This window comes from Heterodontus francisci, chromosome 6, assembly GCF_036365525.1.
Source record: "Heterodontus francisci isolate sHetFra1 chromosome 6, sHetFra1.hap1, whole genome shotgun sequence".
NCBI lineage: Eukaryota > Metazoa > Chordata > Chondrichthyes > Heterodontiformes > Heterodontidae > Heterodontus > Heterodontus francisci.
In genome coordinates this window covers 92,736,991-92,756,077 of record NC_090376.1, presented here as the reverse complement: position 1 = coordinate 92,756,077, position 19,087 = coordinate 92,736,991, and the positions used below count along the sequence as shown (strand labels likewise).

Sequence of the window (19,087 nt, the reverse complement as noted above, 5' to 3'; positions counted from 1 at the left end):
GATGTGGGTTTGTCCTATTGAATGGGCTAGACCTATATCCCCTGGAGTTTAGAAGAATGAGCGGTGTTTTCATTGAAATATTAGAAATGGTTAAGCGGCTTGACAGGGTAGTTGCTGAGAAAATATTTCCCCTGACTGGGGAATTTAGAACATGGAGTCGCAGTCTCAGAATAAGGGATCATCCATTTAGGACTGAGATGAGGAAAAATTTCTTCAGTCAAGGGGGTTGTGCATCTTTGGAATTCTGTACCTCAGAGAGCTGTAGAGGCTCAATCATTGAGTATATTCAAGACAGAAGTCGACAGATCTTTTGGTGCTGAGAGAATTAAAGGATATGGAGATAGAATGGGAAGATGGAGTTAAGATAGAAGATCAGCCATGATCTTATTGAATGGCAGAGCAGGCTCAAAGGGTTCTACTTGCCAAAAAAGACAGCTATGGACAACTAAAGAGGTAAGAGACAACATAAAACTGAAAGAAAAAGTATACAAAAATGCAAAAAATAGCATGGATCATAGCAAAGGGGAAAGATACAAAGAGCAGCAAAGGGTAACAAAACAGTAAGAACTAAAAAAAGGAGTCTGGTGCAGAAACTTACAAGGGATATCAAAATCAACACAAAAAGCTTTGACAGTTGTATTGGAGAAAAATGGGTGGCCAGGAGCAATGTGGGCCCCTTGAAAACTGGTAACAGTGATATTGTCAATGAAAATAAGGAAATGACAGACATGTTAAATAATTACTTTGCATCATATATCCAATAGAGGAAGAGGTCAGCATGCCATAAATCCCAAAGAAACTATTATTGAATCAGGGACTGGGACTGACCAGAATTAACGTAAGCAAAATAACAATAATGGAGAAAATAATGGCACTAAAGACAGACAAATCCCCAGGACCAGATGGTTTCCATCCCAGATATTTTAAGGAAGTAGGTGAGAACACTGCAGTTGCCCTGACTATAACCTTCTCGAAATAATTCCTTTAAATTGGAAAATTGAGCATGTCACTCCGTTAGTTAGGAAAAGTGAGAGAGGGAAACCAGGGAACTATTGACCTAACTATTGACCAGTTAGCCTAATATCTGTTGTCAGGAGTTTGCTAGAGTCTATAATTAAGGATAAGGTGACTGAATATCTTGAAAATTTTCAGCTGATCAGAGAGAGCCAACATGGATTTGTAAAGGGTAAATCAAGTCTGACAAACCTGATTGAATTTTTTGAAGACGTGACTAAAGTACTGGATAGGGGAATGTCTATGGATGTTATTTATATGACTTCCAGAAGGCATTTGATATAGTTCCTCATAAGAGACTGTTAGCTGAAGTTGCAGCTCATGGAATTGAAGGCAAATTATTGACCTGGTTAGGAAATTGACTTTGTGGCAGGAGACAGAGAGTAGGGATAATGGGCAGGATGTAACTAGTGGACTGGGATTTTATGGGTCCCCCGAGGTGGGGTCGGAGGCGGAGGGGCACGGAGTATCATGATGCGTGGTGGGGAGTGGAGGGCCCATTGCCTCCCGTTGCCAAGTGATGTTCCCAGGGGTGGGATAGGCCGACAACAGCCTTTCTGCCCAAATGCCAGTTCAGGCCCTTAAGTGGCCTATTAACAGCCAAATAAGGACCTCTTCCCTCCGCCACCGGGGTCACTGGGGGCTCTCGGACGATCTCTGATGGGGGAAGGGTAAGCCCAGGCAGGTGAGGCTGAACCTTTAAATACATTAAAAAAAAACTTGGATCCTTGCTACTGCTTGCTTTTGCTGCCTGGTGGAGACTCTGCAGGCTGTAGTCTGGCTTGCAGCTAAAATGTGGTGCCACCCAGATGACATCATTGGCATGTGACTGCCATTTAAACTGGGTCCTGCACCTCTGAGGTGAGCATCCTGCCCTTGCCTGTTGGGGTAGCAGGTATGCATCAGGAACATGGTACAACCTTAACTTCCACTCCCCCCCAATCCCCCACAACTCCCATGCCATTTTAACACGTCACAGTGGTGCAGTGGTTAACACTGCAGCCTCACAGCTCAAGCGACCTGGGTTCGGTTCTGGGTACTGCCTGTGCGGAGTTTGCAAGTTCTCTCTTTGACCGCGTGGGTTTCTGCCGGGTGTTCCGGTTTCCTCCCACAGCCAAACACTTGCAGGTTGATAGGTAAATTGCCCCTAATGTAGGTAGGTGGTAGAATAATTGAGGGAAGGTGGGGATGTGGTAGGGAATATGGGATTAGTGTAGGAATAGTATGAATGGGTGGTTGATGGTCAGTACAGACTCAGTGGGCCGAAGGGCCTGTTTCAGTGCTGTATCACTCTATTACCCCTCATAATTCCTGCTGGGTGGGAGGGAAATGAAAATCAACCTTAATAATGCATAGCAGATGTTGTTTCCAACCCTCTGTAAGTAACAGCTGCTGACTCAAAGCTCCGAATTTCAGTGAGTTTCTATCATGGTCCTCTGCATAATGTACAATTTAGCAGCTTCCCAAGTAACACTTTTATCATATGCATCCAATGTGCAGAATATTGGTTTATCACACTGATTGCTTTTATTCTTTTACACCCTGATCTGAAGGAGTAGAGTGAATTACAGTTTTAATAGCAGCAAATTAAATGGCTGTGTTGTTTGATGTTACTAATAGTCAGTGTTGTTCTGTTATTTTACCACTATTAACAAATGATTATTTTAGCATTAATTAATGGTTTTGTAAATACCAAAAACAATAAGATAGATATTTTGAAGAGGTGAGCAGTTTATTCCAGAATGTTGAGAAGCAAGTGTCAAGCTCATCCAATGTAAAGTGTGCTGCTTCCTAACAATTTTATGTAGTCACCTCATTATCATAATTCTGCATAGTTTCATAGTTACAGAGTAGGATATGTGCAGGAAGCACACAAGTGATGGGAGTGGAAAATTGCAATATAGGTAAAAATTAAAAGTATGCAGACCATTAAAGGGAATTTTCAGATTAGAGAATAAAAATTCTTGTGATCTGAGGAAAAGGAAAGGCACACAAAACACTTTTACCCATTGATGGCCTTTGCCAAGGCTGGAAGGAGAGAGGGGAAGAAGTGATGGGTTAAACACAGATCTGCAGACAAATGACAGAGCAGTCCAGTATCTCATTCCTGTTTGATGGCTGCTTAAGTGGAGGTGGTGTTTGTCATGAGTTTCTTGGTGTTATCTTAAGCAACACAATGAGGAATGTTGATTCCAGTTCCTTGAAGATCTTGAGAAGGTTTATTAACAGCTAAACTAGTACATATAATACAGGGCAAACTATATACTGATCTTTTGTCCAGCATGTTGCTGTGCTAGGTGACGATGGCTTCTAATCACATGACTACATCCTGGTACTTAGCTCATTAGCATACTGAGTTCTTAAAGGGACATCACTCTTAAAGCGTTCATACAACATCCTCTTTTTTTCCAAAGATAAGTCTCATACGCGACAATTAAAAATACATAAAATTGGATAATATCAAAATTAGTTATACAGGGATAGAAATTATAAAATTTACAAGCATAAAGATAGTGATTGTGAAATTTATGAGTGCAGAAGCTATATTGTTTCAGTGGTTTGACAACTCTTCCAGATTTTATTATGGTATAACCTTCTGGGAATGTGGATTTCACCCTTGGCTGTTTTTGGTTTGCAGACATGTTGTCAATGTATTGGTTGTTGTCCTGTTGTTCCATCACACCCTCATCGTCGGCGTGTGTTCTTTTGAGTCCACTATGTGCAACTGGAGTATTGCACACTTCTCTTAGTTGGCTTCGGTTCCTGCTCAACACTGCGCTGTTAGATGTTATAACCTCGTAAGATCTAGGCTCACTGCATAATTTGGATACCACTGCGGGTAACCATGTTCTCATTGTGGGGTGTATGACCCTGACATTTTGTCGCATGTGTAGTTGAGGTAGTTCCGCCCCTGCATGTTGGTCATGCACCATCTTCATTCTCCCTTGTTTTTCGAGCAGTGTCTCCTGCATCTTGGAGAATTAGGACAGATGATGGCTTGGCAGAATCGTTCTCACTTCTCTGCCAAACATAATCTCTGTTGGTGACAGTAAGCCCATATCTATAGGTATAGCTCTGAGGTTTAGTTTAATTTAGTTTAGAGATACAGTACTGAAACAGGCCCTTCGGCCCACTGAGTCTGTGCCGACCATCAACCACCCATTTATACTAATCCTACACTAATCCCATATTCCTACCACACCCGCCCTGTCCCTATATTTCCCTACCACCTACCTATACTAGGGGCAATTTATAATGGCCAATTTACCTACCAACCTGCAAGTCTTTTGGCTTGTGGGAGGAAACCAGAGTACCCGGAGAAAACCCACGCAGACACAGGGAGAACTTGCAAACTCCACACAGGCAGTACCCAGAATTGAACCCAGGTCGCTGGAGCTGTGAGGCTGCGGTGCTAACCACTGCGCCACTGTGCCGCCCCAGGTGTAACATGGCAACACAAAAATCTTGTTTCATTGTCCTACACTTCAGGATAAGCGATTTAACTGTGTGAACCATTCACTCAGCAAGACCGTTGGATCTAGGGTGATGTGGTGAGGACCTCATATGGTTTACGCCCCATTTGGCACACATATCACAAAAGGCATCAGGTCAAACATGGGAAATGAAACCTCCTGCTGATTACCACCTGCCGCCCTCCCCTCAGCTGATGAATCAGTACTCCTCCATGTTGACCACCACTTGGAGGAAGCACTGAAGGTGACAAGGGTGCAGAATGTAGTCTGGGTGGGAGACTTCAGTATCCGTCACCAAGAGTGGCTCGGTAGCATCATTACTGACTGAGCTTGCTGAGTCCTAAAGGATATAGCTGCTAGACTGGGTGTGCGACAGGTGGTGAGGGAACCAACAAGAGGGAAAAACATGCTTGACCTTGTCCTCACTAATCTGCCTGTTGGAGATGCATCTGTCCATGACAGTATTGGTAGGAGTAACCACCACACAGTCCTTGTGGATACCCTCCATCGTGTTGTGTGGCACTGCCACCGTGCTAAATGGGATAGATTTTGAACAGATCTAGCAATGCAAAACTGGGCATCCATGAGGCATTGTGGGCCATCAGCAGCAGCAGAATTGTACTCAAGCACAATCTGTAACTTGATGGCCCGGCATATCCCCCACTCTACCATTACCCTCAAGCCGGGGGATCAACCCTGGTTCAATGAAGAGTGCAGGAGGGCATGCCAGGAGCAGCACCAGGCATACCTCAAAATGAGGTGTCAACCTGATGAAGCTACAACCCTGGACTACTTGCGTGCCAAACTGCGTAAACAGCATGCAATAGACAGAGCTAAGTGATCCCATAACCAACGGATCAGATCTAAGCTCTGCAGTCCTGCCACATCCAGTTGTGAATGATGGTGGACAATTAAACACCTAACAGGAGGAGGAGGCTTCACAAATATCCCCATCCTCAACGATGGAGGAGCCCAGCACATCAGTGCGAAAGATAAGGCTAAAGCATTTGCAACAATCTTCAGCCAGAAGTGCCAAGTTAATGATCCATCTCGGCCTCCTCCTGAAGTCCCCAGCATCACAGATGCCAGTCTTCAGCCAATTCGATTCACTCCACATGATACTGGATACTGCAAAGGCTATGGGCCCTGACAACATTACGGCAATACTGCTGAAGGCCTGTGCTCCAGAATTTGCCGGGCCCCTAGCCAAGCTGTTCCAGTACAGCTACAACACCAGCATCTACCCAGCAATGTGGAAGTTGCCCCAGATATGTCCTGTACACAAAAAGCAGGACAAATCCAAGCTAGCCAATTACTGCCCTATCAGTCCACTCTCGATCATCAGTAAAGTGATGGAAATTGTCGTTGACAGTGCTATCAAACGGCACTTGCTCAGCAATAACCTGCTCAGTGGCACTCAGTTTGGGTTCTGCCAGGGCCGTTCGGCTCCTGACCTCATTACAGCCTTTGTTCAAATGTGGCCAAAAGAGCTGAACTCAGGGGGTGAGGTGAGAGTGACTACCATTGACGTCAAGGCAGCATTTGACCGAGTATGGCATCAAGGAGCACTAGCACGACGAGTTCCTGGAAATCAGGGGGAAAACTCTCTGCTGGTTGGAGTCATACCGAGCAGAAAGGAAGATGGTTGTGGTTGTTGGAGGTCAATTATCTCAGCTCCAGGACATCACTGCGGGAGTTTCTTAGGGTAGCGTCCTAGGCCCAACCATCTTCAGCTGCTTCATCAATGACCTTCAATCATAAGGTCAGAAGTGGGATTGTTCGCTGATGATTGCACAATGTTCAGCACCATTCGCAACTCCTCAGATACTGAAGCAGTCCATGTAGAAAGGCAGCAAGACCAATGACTGTCTCAAACAAGAGAGAATCTAATCATCTCCCCCTGATGTTCAATGGTATTATGATCACTGAATCCCCCACTATCAACATCCTGGGGGTTACCATTGACCAGAAACTGAACTGGAGAAGCCATATATATACCATGGCTACAAGAGCAGGTCAGAGTCTAGGAATCCTAACTCTAGGAATCCAGCAAAAAATGCTGACCTGGCCAGCGATGCCCACATCCCATGAACGAATAATTTAAAAAACCCTGAAAGATCTGCCCATATACTGTGGCCCATTGTCAGAAATAATTTCTTAAGGTGCACCAAACAGACTGAATATGGCACTCAATGGACTGGAGTTTCCCAAGCCCTTGACGTCGGTCTGAGTGGCGAGGGGGGAGGGGCGGAGGCCAAAAGATGGGGCCAGCAGCAGTAACTCACCACCTGACTCCCCAAAGCCTATCCACAATCTACAAGGCACAAGTCAGGAGTGTGATGGAATACTCTCCACTTGCATGGTTGGGTGCCGCTCCAACAACACTCAAGAAGCTCAACACCATCCAGGACAAAGCAGCCCACTTGATTGTCACCCCATCCAAAAACATACACTCCCTCCACTACCGACGCACAGTGGCAGCAGTGTGTACCATCTACAAGATGACTGCAGCAATGCATCAAGGCTCCTGAGACAGCATCTTCTAAACTCGCAACCTCTTCCAACTAGAAGGACAAGGGCAGCAAATAGGAACACCACCACCTGCAAGTTCCCCTCCAAGCCACACACCATCCTGACTTGGAACTATATCATCATTCCTTCACTGTTGCTGGCTCAAAATCCTGGAACTCCTTCCTAACAGCACTGTGGCTGTACCTACACACCAAGGACTGCAGCAGTTCAAGAAGGCAGCTCACCACCACCTTCTCAAGGGCAATTAGGGATGGACAAAAAATGCTGGCCTGGCCAGCGATGCCCACATCCCATGAACGAATAATTAAAAAAACCCTGAAAGATCTGCCCATATACTGTGGCCTATTGTCAGAAATTTCTTAAGGTGCACCAAACAGACTGAATATGGCACTCAATGGACTGGAGTTTCCCAAGCCCTTGACGTCGGTCTCGGTGGCGAGGGGTTGGGGTGGAGGCCGAAAGATGGGGCCAGCAGCAGTCCAGCACAGAGCCCAACGTTGAGAAGGCCCGGCCCAATCCAGCGGTGGCGAGGCTCCGTGGTGGTCCCCTCGCTGCTAGGCAACAGGACCTGGATTTCAATATTTAAGTTAATTGCATGCATGAATTTAAATGGACTTAGCTTCAATCTTTTGGGCCCACCGCTATCTTCAGCGCAGCGTCCGGCACTCACACGCCTTCAATTCCCCATCCAGGGAAAGTTGCTGTGACCTTGGTGGGGTGGGGGGGTGGAGTTAAGATTTTCAGTGTTGGAGGGGTGATGGGGTCAAATAAATGTAATGGTTGAAGCGATGGTGGGAAGGGGTGAACTTCAAACTTTGTGCAGTCTGCGGGGTAAGGTCAGATTTGAAAGGTAAGTGTCTTGGGTGGGGAGAAAGGGCAAACAGTTAATGTAATTGTTATTGGGGGTAGGAAAGGGGCATTAGAAATTTATTGAATAAGTTGGTGGGGGGTGCATCTTTAAAAATTCACATTGACTGGCAGGGCTGATTGCCCTTTAAAATTGGCACCAGCGCCTGCGCACAGGTCACTGACCCCACTGCTGGGGTAGGACAGCCCGCCCCCTCCACGTGATTGGGGGGTGGGCACGCTGCCCCGGCTATTTAAATGAGCTGCCGCACGTGAGATCGCAGCAGCTCTTTGGCATGCGGGCCACTATCTTCTGAACTCGCCGTGCTCTTAAAATCCAGCCCAATGTGTCTGCGACAACCGCACATGAAATGTTTTTTACCAGTCTGATAATTGGAAATTTGGAGAAATAGTCGGTGACTAAGATAAAGTCGTCTCCATTTACAGTAAATAGATCAGTGGCGATTTTGAACCAAGGGACTGACGGTGTCTTGTGAGGGCGTGGAGGGTCTTTACATTGTTGTGGTTGGTGGCTTTGGCATCTCTCGCATATCCTTATTAACTTTTTAATGTCACCATTGAACCCTGGACAATAAACAGTGTATTGTGCCAGTCGTCTTGTTCGCTCTATGCCCATGTGGCCTTAGTGAAGTTGTGAAAGCATGTCCTGTCGGAGATCTTTGGGCGCAATCACTTGTTTTCATATGAAGGTGATGCCTCTCGAGATATCAGGTTCATCTCTGTAAGGCCAAAAGCATCTGAGAGTTTCAGACACCTCTTTTATCATATCAGGCCATCCTTCTATGATGATTGTCCACAGTGCATTCAGTTGTGGGTCATTGGCTGTTTCTGATTGCAGTGGGTCACATTTGTATATTCCTCAAAATCAGTTTTGAGCACATCTTCCAGCTTGATGTCCATACTGTCTCCTTGTAGATCCAGTGGTACGTCTTCATTCTTGTTTGGGATTGGAAATCTGCTCAGCGTATCCGAGGTGACCATTTTGGTACCTGGTTTGTAGCAGACATCAAAGTCGTACTCCTGTACTTTCACTAAAAGTCTCTGTAGTCGAGGTGGTGCGTTTGTCAGTGGTTTGTGCCAGATCATCTCCAATGGTTTGTGGGCAGTTTCCACAGTGAACTGCTTAATGAACAGATAGGTGTGGAACCTTGTGATCCCAAACACCAGAGCAAGTGTTTCACGCTGTATGTCGGTCTTCACTATTGAGGAGACAAGTAACATCCCAGTATTAACTGTAAGTCAGGAAATGGAAGGGAGGGAGGAACTCAAGAAAATTACAATCACCAGGGAAGTGATACTTAACAAATTGTTGGAGCTGCAGGCTGACAAGTCCCTGGATCCTGATGGACTTCAACCGAGGGTATTAAAAGAAGTGGCTCGTGAGATAGTTGACACATTGGTTTAAATTTTCCAAAATTCCCTAGATTCGGAGAAGGTTCCTTTCGATTGGAAAATAGCAAATGTAACTCCTTTATTCAAAAAGGGAGGGAAATAGAAAGCAGGAAACTACAGGCCATTTAGCTTAACATCTGTCTTAGGGAAAATGTTAGAAGCTATTATTAAAGATGTTATAGCAGGGCATTTCGAAAAATTCAAGGTAATCAGGCAGAGTCAACATGGTTTTGTAAAAGGGAAGTCATGTTTAACCAATTTTTTGGAGTTCTTTGAGGGAGTTACTTGTGCTATGGATAAAGGGGAACCGGTAGATATATTGTACTTAGATTTCCAGAAGACATTTGATAAGGTGCTCAAAATTAAAGCTCATGGTGCAGGGGGTAACATATTGGCAAGGATAGAAGATTGGTTAGCTAACAGGAAACAGAGAGTAGGCGTAAATGGGTCATTTTCTGGTTGGCAAGATGGAACGAGTGGTGTGCCCCAGGAATCTGTGCTGGGGCCTCTACTTTTTACAATTTACATAAATGACTTGGATGAAGGGACCAAAGGTATGGTTGCTAAATTTGCTGATGACACAAAGATAGGAAGGAAAGTAACTTGTGAAGAGGACATAAGGAGGCTACAAAGGGATATAGAAAGGTTAAGTGAGTGGGAAAAGACCTAGCAAATGGAGTATAATGTGGGAAAGTGTGAAATTGTCTACTTTGGCAGGAAGAGTAAAAAAGAAGCATATTATCTAAATGGTGAGAGACTGTGGAGCTCTGAGATGCAGAGGGATCTGGGTGTCCTAGTGCATGAATTGCAATAGGTTAGTATGCAGGTACAGCACGTAATTAGGAAAGCTAATACAGCCTTATAATTTATCGCGAGGGGAATTGAATACAAAAGTAGGGAGGTTATGCTTCAGCTATACAGGGCATTGGTGAGACCACATCCGGAGTACTGTGTACAGTACTGGTCTCCTTATTTAAGGAAGGATGTAAATGTGCTGGAGGCAGTACAGAGAAGGTTTACAAGACTAATACCTGGAATACGTGGTCTGTCTTACAAGGAAAGATTGGAAAGGCTAGGCTTGTATCCGCTGGAATTTAGAAGAAGAAGAGGAGACTTGATTGAAATATATAAGATCCTGAGGGGTATTGACAGGGTGGATGTGGAAAGGATGTTTTCTCTTGTGGGAGAATCTCGAACTCGGGGTCACTGTTTAAAAATAAGGGGTTGCCCATTTAAGACAGAGATGACAGAAATTTTTTCTCTGAGGGTCATGAGTCTTTGGAATTCTCTTCCTCAAAAGGCAGTGGAAGCAGAGTCTTTGAATATTTTTAAGGCAGAGATAGATAGATTCTTGATAAGCAAGAGGGTGGAAGGTTTTCGGGGGTAGGTGGAAATGTGGAGTAATCAGTTCAGCCCTAAACTTATTGAATCATGGAGCAGGCTCGAGGGGTCGAGGTGGTGACTTCCTGAGATTACTTAGCTAGGTGTACTGACCAATATTTAGCATCCAACTTGGAGAAGAATTTAACTGCTGTGAACTTGGGATTCAATTCCTCTAATGTTGGAATCTTTTGGGGACATCTCTTTAGGGAGAGGTTTAGACGCTTTGGATCTAGACATAGCCTGATTGCTCCATCCATCTTTAGCACACACGTAATTGAGCTGCACCAGTCTGTGTGATGATGCACACAACGGATGATGCCATTGCATTCCATGTCATCCAACTGACACTTAAGCTTTTCTTGTACGTGCACGCTGCACTTTCTGGGAGGGTAAACTGACGGAATTGCATCCTCTCTGAGGTGCAGTACGGCATCGCTTTTGAAGTCAAATATGGCGTCGAACCTGTCCGGGTATATTTCTTGTAAGTTCTGGACAGACTCAATGCGGATACCCTTGGTCTCTTCTGCTATAATGGGTACCTTGGTGATCTTGTGGATAGTCATGATGTTGAGGTCCTTACACGCTGGTAGTCCTGCCACTGCTGGTCCACTCATGTCTACCAGGTAAAATATTTGTGGTTTCCATGCCGACTTGCCATAGCTGCACTGTTATTGTGCCAATGCAAAGGATGGGTGACCCATTGTGTGCGGTTAACTTTCCAGTTGTTGGTTGTACCATTAATTTCCAACGACCCCAGTACATATCCTTCAGGATTCGGACTGGTAGGATATTTGCACTAGCTCCCAAGTCAATCTTAGTCCCGACTGTGTGTTTGCCAACTTTCTTTGTGCACATGGTATTAATGGTAGCAAGTTGTTTGACTTCATCAACACAGTGTGTTAGGTTCAAAATGTGAAATGCCTGCTCGTCTTCTGGCTGATTATTGCTCCACTCTGAGTCTTGTCTCATGTCTTTTTTGCTGTGGGTTTATGTATCGGCTTGCATTTACGCAGGTCTCTGGCACTTTCCTTGTTGCTGTTGCCATGTTGCTGTGCGTGTTTTCTGTTTGTTTGTGTCCTATTGTGACTTCTGGCTGTGTCTTTGGAGCCAGATTTCTTGTATAGGTGGGCTCAGTATCCTTTTACATTTCACGCCTTGCACAGATCTTGCAATGCAGGACAACTTCGCAGTGAATGGGACAAACCACATTTACCACACAGCTTGCTTGCCTTTTGTGACCTCGTTATTGTGCCGATACTGTCGGCTGCACCTAGTGCTTGCAGATGCTGTTGACCAGCTACAATAGCTTCGTATTTCCTAGCATCTTCTAGCAGCGCAACAATGCTGTGACCTTTCTTTTTTCCCCAAGAGGTATTTTTGAAACGCTTCAAATGGTGTTGAGACAATCACCAGCTGCATGATTCACTCCAACAACTCAGTTTCTAAAAAATCACATTCATTGCCCTTATTGTGGCATCTTCTTATGATTTGATCTATTGATTCCTGTGGCTGTTGCCCGTACAAAGAACAAAGAACAGTACAACACAGGAAGAGGCCATTCGGCCATCCAAGCCTGCGCCGATCCTGATGCCTGTCTCAACTAAAACCTTCTGCACTTCCGGGGTCCGTATCCCTCTATTCGCATCCTATTCATGTATTTGTCAAAGAACAAGGAACAAAGAACAGTACAGCACAGGAACAGGCCATTCGGCCCTCCAAGCCTGTGCCGTTCTTGATGCCTGCCTAAACTAAAACCTTCTGCACTTCCGGGGCCCATATCCCTCTATTCCCTTCCTATTCATGTATTTGTCAAGATGTCTCTTAAACGTCGCTATCGTATCTGCTTCCACCACCTCCCCCGGCAGCAAGTTCCAGGCACTCACCACTCTCTGTGTAAAGAACTTGCCTTGCACATCCGCTCTAAACTTTGCCCCTCGCACCTTAAACCTATGTCCCCTAGTAACTTGACTCTTCCACCCTGGGAAAAAGCTTCTGACTATCCACTCTGTCCATGCCGCTCATAACTTTGTAAACCTCTATCATGTCGCCCCTCCACCTCCGTCGTTCCAGTGAAAACAATCCGAATTTTTCCAACCTCTCCTCATAGCTAATGCCCTCCAGACCAGGCAACATCCTGGTAAACCTCTTCTGTACCCTCTCCAAAGCCTCCACGTCCTTCTGGTAGTGTGGCGACCAGAATTGCACGCAGTATTCTAAGTGTGGCCGAACTCAGGTTCTGTACAGCTGCAATATGACTTGCCAATTTTTATACTCTATGCCCCGACCGATGAAGGCAAGCATGCTGTATGCCTTCTTGACTACCTTATCCAGCTGCGTTGCCACTTTCAGTGACCTGTGGACCTGTACACCCAGATCTCTCTGCCTGTCAATACTCCTAAGGGTTCTGCCATTTACTGTATACCTCCCACCTGCATTAGACCTTCCAAAATGCATTACCTCACATTTGTCCGGATGAAACTCCATCTGCCATTTCTCCGCCCAAGTCTCCAACCGATCTATATCCTGCTGTATCCTCTGACAATCCTCATCATTATCCGCAACTCCACCAACCTTTGTGTCATCCGCAAACTTACTAATCAAATCAGACCAGCTACATTTTCCTCCAAATCATTTATATATACTACAAACAGCAAAGGTCCCAGCACTGATCCCTGAGGAACACCACTAGTCACATCCCTCCATTCAGAAAAACACCCTTCCACTGATACCCTCTGTCTTCTATGACCGAGCCAGTTCTGTATCCATCTTGCCAGCTCACCTCTGATCCCATGTGACTTCACCTTTTGTACCAGTCTGCCATGAGGGACATTGTCAAAGGCTTTACTGAAGTCCATATAGATAACATCCACTGCCCTTCCTTCATCAATCATCTTCGTCACTTCCTCAAAAAACTTAATCAAATTAGTAAGACACGACCTCCCCTTCACAAAACCATGCTGTCTCTGGCTAATAGGTTCGTTTGTTTCCAAATGGGAGTAAATCCTGTCCCGAAGAATCCTCTCTAATAGTTTCCCTAAGATGCCTCTTAAACGTCGCTATCGTACCTGCTTCCACCACTTCCCTCAGCAGCATGTTCCAGGCACTCACCACCCTCTGTGTATAAAACCTGCCTCGCACATCCCCTCTAAACTTTGCCCCTCGCACCTTAAACCTATGTCCCCTAGTAACTGACTCTTCCACCCTGGGAAAAAGCTTCTGACTATCCACTCTGTCCATGCCACTCATAATTTTGTAAACCTCTATCATGTCACCCCTCCACCTCCGTCATGCCAGTGAAAATAGTCCAAGTTTATCCAACCTCTCCTCATAGCTAATACCCTCCAGACCAGGCAACATCCTGGTAAACCTCTTCTTTATCCTCTCCAAAGTCTCCACATCCTTCTGGTAGTGTGGCAACCAGAATTGTATGCAATTGTACATAGGACATCAATTCCATGCGATGAATTCTAAAATTCACTCTTTCCCAAAGCTGATCTTCTAGCACTTTCAATATCTTTGTCGGATCTTTCTGGTTCTCTTCAGATAATCCAGAGGTATTGATTCCATATAACGCCTCATTTCCAACTACTATCAGTATTTTCACTGTCTGCTTCTCTGGTTCTGCAACTGCTTGGTCTATGAAGCATAACTCCATTCTTTGTTTAAAAAGTTTGAACTCGGATAGGATATCAATGGCCTTCCAGTTCATGTTGGGAAATTTGATATCCATCCTTCTGCAGTTCTTTTGCTTTCTACTCTGTATTTAACTTAGTTCAGTGCTGTGTGTGCTTTCAGCATTGTACTTATTATGACTTTTCTATTTGTGGCTTAAATAAAACTTGTTTTAAAACTTTTTCTATTAACTATGCGCTGTTCCACCTTTAAGAAATCTTTTTTTTTTAGGCTAGCTGCTTTGACGGAGTGTAACAGTTACTCGACAGTGTTCTCTTTTTTTTCTCTTTCAGCACTTCGCTTGTATGTTTACACAGCTGTTCGATGGGCAGTTCAAGGGTTTTCCCTTTGGTTTTTTTTTGCTAGAGTTTATTTATCTTCTTCAAGCTTGACTGGTTTAATGATTTTTTTCAGCTTGACTGCTTTAATGGAGACTCTGCTGTATTCGGGGTTTCTCGCGCTTTTATTTCATTATCGGACTTTTTTTTTAGTTTGCACGCTTTTCAGGGTTTCCCCTTTTTTTCCTCTCGCTCACACGGAGCCTTTAGAAAATGAATTTTTTAAACTCCTCAAAGGCTTTTTGTCACTGGGATATCTCGATCATTGGCACAGTGACTCACCCAATTGATTACTTTCCAGCCACGCTTCCGTTCTATGGAGCTTTTCTCAGACTTCTAAGATATGTAGTTTTCTTTCACTCTTTTCAGGTATTTGTTTTAAAGTTTCTTCACTTGTTGCTTCAAATTTTCTCTTCTGTTTTCTGTACTGCCTTTAAATCCTGTTGCTGTCTTATCCATGGTCTTCAAGGTTATATCTTGTCCTTTCACAACTGCTGCCATCACGTTATGAGTTTCTTTGTTTTATCTCAAGCAACACAATAAGGTACATGGATTCCAGTTCCTTGAAGATCTCTAGAAGGTTTAGAACAGCTAAACTAGTACACACAATACAGAGCAAACTATAAATAGAACCTTTGTCCAGCATGTTGCTGTGCAGAGTGACTATGGCTTCTAGTAACATGACTACATCTTGGTACTTAGCTCATTAGCATACTGACTTCTTAAAGGGACATCACTCTTAAGGCGTTCATACAATAATCTTGCTTGAGTTTAGATTAGATTAGATTAGATTAGATTAGAGATACAGCACCGAAACAGGCCCTTCGGCCCACCGAGTCTGTGCCGAACATCAACCACCCATTTATACTAATCCTACACTAATCCCATATTCCCACCAAACATCCCCACCTGTCTCTATATTTCCCCACCACCTACCTATACTAGTGACATTTTTATTATGGCCAATTTACCTATCAACCTGCAAGTCTTTTGGCTTGTGGGAGGAAACCGGAGCACCCGGAGAAAACCCACGCAGACACAGGGAGAACTTGCAAACTCCACACAGGCAGTACCCGGAATCGAACCCGGGTCCCTGGAGCTGTGAGGCTGCGGTGCTAACCACTGCGCCACTGTGCCGCCCATTGGTTGAATGACCCAGTTTTCCACTCTGAAACACCATCCTCTAGGACAGCATTGCAGCATGCCTAAAAGGAGAATCTCTTTGCAGCAGAATGCACACCTCTGCATCTGCCAATGATCTGCACCCTGTGGAGAGAATTCCCTACAACTTTGCCAATTACGTGCACCAATCCCAGCAGATACGGTTGGTGGCATCTTGGCATGGGCACCTATTCAATCTCTGCTGCTGTTGATCACCCTGGCATTCTTCTCATGCAGTACCATTGAAAGCATGACAGAATGCAATTAGAGTGCTTCCAAATAATCATTCAGCAATAAAGTAAGTGAGGCATTCACATATTGTATTTGTGGCACCTGGTTTCCCTTGTGAATTGGAGCTTTTAAACGCTCTAATCCTCTGTGAAAGCTAGGTTTGTGAACCTCTATCTACAGCTGCATGTGTGAGGGTGAGCACTCAACACCTCTAGTTCGGTCTGTCCTGCCTGGCATCTTCCAATGGTCTTTCATACTTCTTTAGAAAGCTGAGAAAGGATATTCCCATTGGGAAACCTGTCGCAGTAATGTTGCTGTAGGGGGAAAAAGGTTTGCTTGCTGCAGCCTCAACAGGACCAGATGTGGAATGATTACACCTCGCAACTTCCCCACTTGAAAATGGAACCTTAAGGAAATTTCCCCCATAGAATGTTCTCCCTCAAAAAGCTGTTGAGGCCCTTCCACAAAAACAGATTGATAATTTTGTGTGAGGTAAGGGTATTAAGGGATTTAGAATCAAGGTGGGTGAATAAAGATACAGAGCAACAATGACCTAATTGACTGGCGGGCGGATCAGGCTCGAGGGGCTGAATGGTATACTCATGTTCTTACGCTCCTATTTTATGAGTCATGAATATCTTTAAAAAGGAGAATTTAAGCACTTTTTTTGAACAAGACAAAACCACAGCCATAAGATCACTCTTCGTAATGAGTCCCATGAGTAACATATGTTTGTTCAGCTATTTAGTTTGTACCATGTTAGGTAATATTCAATAACTTCACTTACTGTTTGGTAGTAGAATGCCATCCAGGAATGTAGAAAATACCACATCAGTGATTCAGCAGTAATCAGAGAAGTTCTTTATTTTTGTACATTATTTGGTATATTTTCCCTTGTGTATTAAGTTGAAAAAGCTTTCCAACTAAAATGTTATTATAGGGTTAATTTTCCAGCCTCATGCTTAAGGCAGGCATCCTTGCTTCCTACCAATGCCTATTGCAAACTCAGAATGTGCTGTTGTGTGATTGCCTTTAAGTGGGGTATCCCCTTAAGATCTTAGTATGCTAATGAGCTAAGCACCAGGATGCAGTCATGTGACTCAGAGCCAGAGTCACTCTGTAACTGAAACACCAAGAGGCAAGTTCTGTTAATAGTTAGCTTAGTACTTTATTTGTTAGTTAGATGTTTAATAAACCTGTTTGAGATCTTCAACAACCTGGGCGCCACGCATCTCATTTATGTTGCATCAGACGATGTTAAAAGTTTCTCATTACATGGTAGCAGCTGTAGTGAAAAGACAGAATCCAAGGTTGAAGATCACAGGAAAACAGCTTTATAAACTACCTACACTAAAAGGGAGAAAGTTTAAAAACTAGAAATACTGGCCTAAACAGGGAAAGAAGAAAACACTTACCTCAAGCTGTAGAAGACAGAGCTGAATGACAGGCTGCAAATCAATCACTGTGATTGGGTAAGTTGTTATGCCATTGGTAGAGGAATCCCAGTTAAAAAAAAGTCTTGAAGTGCTTGAAAAAATTGATTCTTTTCAAAGGCTCAGTGGGAGAAAAAAGCAGGGAAGACCCAATTCCTCCCCAGGCTGATCAGGTTGGCGCCATTACAGGAGGCATCCAACAACAAAAAGTGTGGGAATCCTCCATTCATGCAGCTCGCAGCTGAAGCTATAAAAAGAAACCCATTAAATCACTTCAGCGTGAAGAGCTTTCATTCACTCAGCCTGAGTTTTAAAAAACTCAAAAACCACTCGTGTGAAGAGTTACCTATTGAATGGCTGTATAAAGAAACTCTAGCCGAGAGAGAAAAGAGCACTTGAAATGCTTTTTGCTCAGTTGTATAAACTAGAGTGCTGGAAGCTAGATAAACAAGCACTGCTAAATACCTGCTGCTGTCAAAGCAGCCAAGAGAGTGTCTTAAAGGGGAAACAAGTACAGAGTCATAAAGCAAGTTCTTAAAGCAGGTTTATAAAGCAAAAGAACAGCAGGAACATGGATACCAATTTTCCCAGCATGAACTGAAAAGCTTTGGATATCCTGTCCGAGTTCAAACTCTTCCAACAAACAATGCAGTTATGTTTTATAGACCATGTAATTGTAAAAGCAGAAAAACAGGCTTTAAAAATAATAATAGCGATTGAAAATGAGGGCTTGCACAGAATCTGGATTATCTAAACAGGACCAGAAAGATCCCACAAAGATATGGAAAGTGCATGAAGATCAGCTCCAATTGAGAGTGAATTTTCAAATTCTCCACTTAGAATTGATGTCCTACAGGCAACAGCCATAGGAATCAATAGACCCGTAGTAGATGCTGAAGTATGGGCAACTAATGCGATTTCTCAGAAGCTGAGCTGTCAGACCGAATAATGGTGATTGTCTCAACACCCATTGAAGCATTTCAGAAAGAACTCTTGGGGGAGAAAGAAAGGTTACAGCATCGATACACCACTGTAAGATGGCAGGAAGTATGAAGCCATTGTAGCTGGACAACAACATCTGCAAGCACTAGGTGCGGTGCAGCCAACAGTATCGGCACCATAAGCAGGTCGAAAAGGGCAAGTAAGCTGTGTGGTAAGTGTGATTGTCCCACTCACAGTGAGGTTATCCTACATTTTGTGTGCAAAAGGACACTGGGCACATCTAAGCAGGAATTCTGTCTCCAAAGGCATAGCCAGAAGACACGGTTGGATGCAAACGAACAGACAACAGGGCAACAGCACCAAGGAAAGCGCCAGAGACCTGCATCAACACAAGCTGAAACATGATGTTCACAGCGAAACAGACCTGAGACAACGCTCAGAGAGAAACAATTCTCAACCAAAAGACAAACAGGCATTCCATATTGATGAAGTCAAACATCTGGAAGCTTTCACCACTATTAACATCACGTGCCCAAAGAAAGCTGGTAAACATGCACTCAGGGTTAAGATTGACACCAGGGCTAGTGTAAATATCCTACCAGTCCAAATCCTCAAAGATATGTACATGAGTCGTTGGACGTCAGTGATA

The 19,087-nt window shown here is 44.2% G+C and overlaps 1 protein-coding gene across 1 annotated transcript in view; it reads left to right on the top strand.

Moving 5' to 3' along the window:
* LOC137371443 (progesterone receptor-like) overlaps positions 1-19,087 on the top strand; it is a 386,043-nt gene that overhangs the window by 363,329 nt on the left and 3,627 nt on the right. The window lies entirely within an intron of this gene.